Genomic DNA, 7,605 nt, shown 5'->3' with positions numbered 1-7,605 from the left:
TCGAGTCTCGTTCTGGCACACAGTTTTAATCTGCCAGGAAGTTTCATATCAGTGCACACTCTGCTGCAGAGTGAAAATCTCATTCTGGAAACATCCGTCAGGCTATGGCTAAGCCATGTATCCACAATATACTTTCTACCAGGAGTGCTAGTTCTGCAAGGTTTGCGCGAGAGTTTCTTTGGGAGGCAGGAGACAAGGTACTAGCAGAAGTAAAGTTGTGAGAAGATGGCGTAAGTCGTGCTTGGATAGCTTGGACAGTAGAGCACTTGCCCGCAAGGCAGTAGCACGCTGTTTTGATCTGCCAGGAAGTCTCATATCAATGCACAATCCGCTGCAGAGCGAAAATCTCATTCTACTTACTATGTTAGTCTTGAGTAAAAATGAAGCACAATATTTGTGTAATAACCTTAGTTAATTTTTTGCTTAAATAAAACTTAAATAACACTCTGTTTCATTTCTCATACGAAAAGAACAAAAATATTGTCCTAAACACATAAAATTTTTTAAAAAGATATATGTATAAAAACATGGAGGAGGAAAAAACACTCGATGTTTCTAATTATGTACTGTCGACCTATAGGTATATATTTTCTGTCAGTGGCGGCTGCTGTGAAAAAGGACAACAGCAAGTGAACACTCTAACTTTTGAACCTCCATGATTTATTAGTTATTTTTCTTTGAATGCTGTCAGACTAATGTAGACGCTGCGATCTGATTTTTTTTTTTTTTTCTTCTTTATTGTGATTTTAAACACCTAATACAAAGGCGGGCTGTCAGCAGCACAATACGCTGCTCTTCAGCCTTGAGTTTGACAACAAGTAGTACATAAAGGTGGCACAGAGTAGACAGTAAAAATGGTGGGCAAAAAATGTAGACACTAAAAATCGAAAAAACATGGAGCTGTTCACGCTGGACGAGAAACATCACTAACATGAGGCGACACGGTGCACATAACATGGATGATGGCGACGGCACGTGAACGGTGGTGGCGTGACAGCGAACAACACTACACACAAACGAAGGCACACACACGAAACACTGACGGCGATGATCTCCGGCGCGTGAATGTTCACTGAGCATGTACGAGTCCTGGGACCTGCCAAGAGAGGAGGTGGAGGAGGAGGAAGGGGAATGGGAGAGGGGAGAGCAGAGATGCCATGGGCAAAGGAGAGAGGGGGAGGGAGGAAGGGGGAGGGGAAGCCCGGTGGAGAGGGGAGGAGGGAGGGGGGAAAGGAAAGAGAAGGGAAGGGAAGGGAGGGTGCCTAAAGGAAAGGACACAGGAGGTGGGGGGGGGAGGATCAAAGTTGATAGGAGGGGTAGATGCAGGGGAGGAGGACATCATCAGGGAGGGGGAGCTGGCGGAAGCCACCTTGGGAGAGGGTAAGGAGGGTGGAGAGATGGAGACCGGGTGGGACGTGTGAATACAGGCGCGGCAGCGGGCGGGGGTGCGAGAGGATCGGGGAGACGAGCGGGTGAGGAGGATCGAGTTTGCGGGAGGTGTACAGGATCCGTATCCTTTCAAGGAAAAGGAGGAGGTGGGGGAAGGGGATGAGATTGTACAGGATCCGCGTGGGGGAGGGGAGACGGATGCGATAGGCGAGGTGGAGAGCATGACGTTCAAGGATTTGGAGTTTTGGAGGGATTTATAAAAGGTAGGGGGGGGGGGGGGGGCGGAGATCCAAGCCGGATGGGCATAACAAAGGATAGGGCGGATGAGGGACTTATAGGTGTGGAGGATGGTGGAGGGGTCCAGACCCCACGTACGGCCAGAGAGGAGCTTGAGGAGACTGAGTCGGGAGCGTGCCTTGGCTTGGATTATCCGGAGGTGGGGAGTCCAGAAGAGGCGACGGTCGAGGGTGACGCCAAGGTACTTAAGGGTGGGAGTGAGGGCGATAGGACGGTCATAGATGGTGAGATATAAATCAAGGAGGTGGAAGGAAGGGGTGGTTTTGCTTACAATGATCGCCTGGGTTTTGTAGGGATTGACCTTGAGCAACCACTGGTTGCACCAAGCGGTGAACCGGTCAAGATGGGATTGGAGAAGGTGTTGGGAGCGTTGGAGGGTGGGGGCAAGGGCCAGGAAGACGGTGTCATCGGCAAACTGGAGAAGGTGGATGGGGGCTGACGGCGGCGGCATGTCCGCCGTATACAAAAGGTACAGAAGGGGGGAGAGGACGGAGACTTGGGGCACACCGGCAGAGGGGAAAAAGGTGTAGGAATCTGTATTGTGGATGGTGACATAGGAAGGACGGCGGGAGAGAAAGGAGCCGATCAGACGGACGTAGTTAATGGGAAGGGCGAAGGTTTGGAGCTTGAGGAGGAGACCGGAATGCCATACGCGGTCATATGCACGTTCGAGGTCCAGGGAGAGGAAGATTGCGGAGCGACGGGAATTAAGCTGTTCGGAAAGGAGATGAGTGAGGTGGAGGAGAAGGTCGTCGGAAGAGAAGGACGGCCGAAAGCCACACTGGGTAACGGGAAGGAGGCGGTGCTGGCGGAGATGCTGGTGGATGCGTCGGGTGAGGATAGATTCCAGGACCTTGCTGAAGACGCTGCGATCTGAAGTACACGGCACTAAATCTACCGCACTGTGGTACATATTGCTCCTTCTAATCCTGGTGAAACTTGGCATCAGGGTCGCAAGCACACCTTCACTTGTGCACGCTTTAAGGAGCTTCTACACATGCGCAACTGGCGTGACATAATTGCCTTACGGTCCAAATACATACGGATTTTTTAAACAATGTGCAATGTTCACTGTGTGCTCTGCTAGCCCTTACCACCCAAGTTTGCGTGAATGCCACCAGGTGGTAGCACACTGCAGCAGACTTACCTATATTCGCTTGCATAAATACCGGCAGTAGCACACTCCTCAGATATGCGAATTCAACCAGTATATAGTAAAATTAGATCGGATATCAGTTTATATTGTAGCTATACTGATAGAAAAAACTATTTTAGAGGATTTTTAGTGAGATATGGTACATTTGGATTTTGTACTAGAGTAATCCATTTTGAGGCGCTGAGAACCATAAAGCACATATTATCGATTGTGAGACTGCAACATTTATTCATGCTTCTGACATTTGTTGGTCTTATGGGTGGTTAGGTTTATCTGTAGTGTAGGCCCACATTGAACGTAGATGTGAGCATTCACGAAGAACTGTCTCACTGGTGTCTCTGATATTCATTTGAATATGGAGGGTCGAAGACAGTGTCCTCTTGGCCCTTGTGGCTCTCAGCGCCTCCTTTGCATTCTACTCAAGTGTCTTTGTTGGTAGCTAGTACTACTTGAATTTAGTAATTTCCGCAAACGGCAGTTTGTGTTTGGAGTCGATTGTCTGCTGTGCACGAATCGGCTTTCCTATGGAGTGTCAACATGCGCTCTGTTGAACCTGCATTAAGCACTAACAGAAAAGAAAATTACGAGGAAAAGTTAGCATCAAAGAAACCTGGACATTCTAGACCAGATGCGTTGTCTGAGAAAGTGACGAAATTAAACAAGCGTGACTACAAGCGAACATCTAGTAAAAAGTGTACAGTAAACGTAAGTCGTTGTGTGCCTGCAACGTAAGGCAACTTGATTTTCTGCGCAGAAGTTAATTCGTGAACTAATACAGTACACGAATTAGGGATCTTGTATATTTGTCCGAAAAAATAAAAAAAGCACAAGAACTCCCACTTAGACAAAAATGAGAAACGGAGAGTAGCGAGAGCAACATTATTTCGTTCTTGCCATAAACTGTACTTAATTATGAAAAAAACAACAAAATTCCACAAAAAACAATTCTTCCTTTTTTTCAGACAATTTTGCATATTATTATTATTAGTAGTAGTAGTGGTATTATAGACACTGACTGAAGTTGTATAAATTTATTGATACACATAATTCTTATAAAGCAGATACTATTAATTTCAAACTCTCATATTTATCTGAATTTAAAAATTTGTGATCAACAAGCCGCCACAGCTGCTCGATGGCCAGCCGTCATTTACACGAAAATGCGTGCAGCTTTTAAGTCTCGCGGGAGACGCATCTAGTTCCTGTTGTCCGGCGGAGCATCGTATGACCTATGCGGGAGGTGACAGTATCGGTTTCTGTTTAAGGATTAAGTTTTCTCAAGTTACAATGGTTCACATAAATTTAGAAAGATCGCTTATTGGAATTCACAACTTAATTATTAAAATCCAAGGAAAATCGAAAACTCAACTTCTTCAAATTTAGTTTTAAGTTCATTTGTTGCAATGTTTTAACATTGTACAGACACAGTTTGGTAGATTCGGGGGCAATAATTCCGATGGAGACAAGTTCCTCAGGAATTAATGAATTATTAACAACACTAATCATTAGAGAGTACATCAGATGGACGGAAAACAGTTAGTTAGTTAGTTGCATGTTCCATTAATGGATGTTATCTTAATTTTGTTTCCTAATTCTTCCACTTTTTATACGTATTTCTTTCAAGTGCTGTCCTATTGGACGGCCTTCACTACGTATTTTCAGTAGCGGTGAGCGGCGATCGCTATTATTCATTGTTTCCGTAAGTGTGTGTTTGTGATTAACTAGTGACAGGCAGTACTAAGCTGAAAATTTGCACCAGAGCCCGTCACATGTAAACGCCTCGTAATTATACTGTAAATCTGTAGCTGACACTACGCTGCCTAAGGTAAGTTCTATAAACTTACAGAGAACTCACGAAACTCAGCGAGCTAAGCTCGCTGACTACAAGGTGGCAGCACAGACGACTCTGGCTGCAGCGCCCGCGGTATATTTCGTAACTACCTCACGGTTACTGCAATGTTTAGAACCAGCTGCCTTCGGTCTGCGGGCTTATTCCCAGAGTGTATGTGAAACAAGAGGGCAGGGAGGTGGCATGTAGAGAAAGGTAGGTAAGTTTGTTAATGTACGTAATTGCAATAGTTTTCAGTAGGTAACTATTAAAAAACGGTTACATTTCTTTTCAAATATGACGTGACCGATCTCCTGCTGGCTGACATATGCGTTATAGTTCGTGATGATTGAAGAAAGTGGATCACAGGTTCTGCTATGTCGCATTTTTGACGTCATTCCAGTACATTTGAGGTCATTATGGCGCGCAAAGAAAACTGAAGGCCCCGTCTTCGGTAACAGTGAGTTGTGTTTGCAGAAAACACTATAGATGTTCAGTCGCCTGAAATCTGTCACATCGTAGTTACAGCGATAATTCATTACTTAGCGCTGTTTATTCCGTGACAGACGAATTATGGTACATTTCAGTTTTTGTTAAATTTTTGCGTTTAGTCTTGAGAAAAGATAAGGATGGTAGAGAGGTAATTCAAGTGTTCACAATGCGAGCACGAAGCTTCATTATTTTTTGGTTCTTCTGTGTTCCTTTTGTTTTCAAAAGCCTGTGTTGACGCGCTTAGCTGTCACTGACTGAATGTGAGTAGGTTTAAAGCCATTTCTTCCCCACTGTTATCTAAATAAACGCGTTATCTCATTCAGTATCCTTCGGTAAATTGTTGCTATGACAACAGTAGATACCTGCTATGTTAGTCATAATATGTCTCTTTCGAGAGAGATCCGCACTGAAAAATCGACTACTGCGCGCCTTTTATATGAGAGATTTTAAAAAATGCGAGAAAAAGTAAACGAACGGCACAGCACATTTTACATACCTATTACGTAGGTAGGATATTAAGTGAATACAGCTTACTGCACTATTGTCGCATGTTTATTGACGAAACACAATATTCGTTTTACATGAAGTTTCTCCCCGAATGAATATACCGGCTGCGTGGTTTCTCTCCTTCGTCGCTTTTTTTTTCTTTTTTTTCGTGGCGGGCTTTGAGTGGATCAATATACCTGTACGGGTGGGAGCGAGGTCTGCCGATTCCGTACGAACGAGAGTCGATACGTGCGCTAATATCTGGTTTCCGTTCAGGAAGCAAGAACATTCTCGCACCTTCTGCGCCGGAGAACTGGGCGTTATGTGCATTATTCCGCGTCTTCTTTTGTTGACGCGAGCGGAAGTAGCTCTTTTGCTGTAGGTGGAGGGGGAGCAATTGATTCGGTGACTTCAGTTTACAGAATTCAGGCAAGTAACCTGCAGGGAAGTCGTGGCGTCCTCTTCCCTGCCTGAATAAGTGTGGAACTGATGTCAACTTGGAAGTGAGACGCGGATCAACACGCGCTTCCGCAAGGGTGGGCGTGCCCGCCACGACGACGAAAATGCCCAGGACTGGCAGCGAAGGACTGGCAGCTGTTGGATGCGCGAGTGCTCGCGGCCTTGGGAGAGTAGATTCTAAAAATAATGCTCGGTTGTGACGATGTAGACAGTACGAAAGCGCAGGGTTCACTGCCGCATCTCCGTCGACTTTTACCATAGGCTATTAACGGGGCAAAGATGTTAGATTTTGGAGTCAAATATTGAAAATTTATATCTTCCTATTGTCTAGAGTCAAAATGGCTACCGATGGAAAAGAAAAATATCGCCCCAAATGACTGTGTTGCCTTGCTTACCCACCCCCAATGCGGAACAAAAGTTCATAATTATCATTCCTAACTGGAATACCTTCGATCTTGACTTAAGAGCAGAAGAAGTACTCACTTGACCATCGTATTTTCCAAGGGCTGTAACGTCTCCCACTAGGTAGGTGTTTGAATGATTTGCAACGAAAAATCTGTTCATTATCGTCTACGAAACGTAGCACAGATTCATTGTTTCACGGAGAAATGATGTTATCGTGTTGTATCTGCTGGCAAAACTTTCTGATGCCATCTCTGAGCTTCGGTGCCAACACATAATTTCTCATTTCATTTAAAATTCTTTATCCCGCTCCACTTTATTGCCTTTTTTTCATTCTCTTGCCAAGTTCCGACGCGATCGGCCGTTTTACCCAGTCTCATCGCTCATCCTGTTAGTCTCACTGTCTTCTGTTTTCATGTCTTTGTCGAGGCCGACTAGTTGATCACTCACTGGTGCCCTTGGCGTGGGAGGTGACCTTAGACGCACTGGATTTACATGAAATAAAAAATTCTTAGTGCAAGCTTCATTTGTAGAACGAGGTAGACATGCAAGTTTAAATTTAAGCTCTCATCCGACACAACTATTACTACTGCAGAACTTAACTAGCGTTCTCGATGCGTTTCACTATTCAGCCAACAAGGGTGAAGAGAACATTCCACTTTCCTCTGATTCAGCCGCCCGTTAACCTGAGTGTCACTTTTTTCTTTTTTTATTTGGGGAGAAGCGTTAGTTAACAAATCTCCTATGACATACCATAAGAAACATAAGGAAACTCCTTTCAATCAAGGCGCAAGTCACGAAAGGCAACGAAACAGCAGGTAAACTGGCAAAGGAGGCGGTTCCACGTAGGCCTTTCCGCAACAGAGGGAATTCTGCGATACAACGCCCAGTTCCGGCTGGACTAGGAAAATGTAAGCATCTTCTCAGCACCGATGAGGAGAGCAACATACATATCACGGGCGACGCATCGTTGGTCTAGCGATAATCTCTGTTCATGACGATCACAGTTTCATTTTAACGTGGGCATTTCAAGTAGCTCCTCGACCGTATTGATCTGGCTACATCCTCCTTGTATGCCTACCGAAAAGAGGAGAAT

General features: G+C 45.1%; 1 protein-coding gene across 3 annotated transcripts in view; it reads left to right on the top strand.

The window, feature by feature from the left end:
* The first annotated feature begins 4,812 nt into the window (after positions 1–4,812).
* LOC126483875 (uncharacterized) overlaps positions 4,813–7,605 on the top strand; it is a 200,864-nt gene continuing 198,071 nt past the window's right edge. Inside the window, exon 1 of one of the 3 annotated variants that reach the window (XM_050107120.1) lies at positions 4,813–4,886. The gene's annotated coding sequence lies outside the window, so the exon portion shown is untranslated. Of the gene's footprint in view, positions 4,891–7,605 lie in introns of all 3 variants that reach the window. The other 2 variants (XM_050107121.1, XM_050107122.1) reach the window with 2 other exon arrangements.

The sequence above is a fragment of the Schistocerca serialis genome, chromosome 6, assembly GCF_023864345.2.
Source record: "Schistocerca serialis cubense isolate TAMUIC-IGC-003099 chromosome 6, iqSchSeri2.2, whole genome shotgun sequence".
Lineage (NCBI taxonomy): Eukaryota > Metazoa > Arthropoda > Insecta > Orthoptera > Acrididae > Schistocerca > Schistocerca serialis.
The sequence above is the reverse complement of the archived record's forward strand: the minus strand, read 5'-3'. Positions and strand labels throughout refer to the sequence as shown.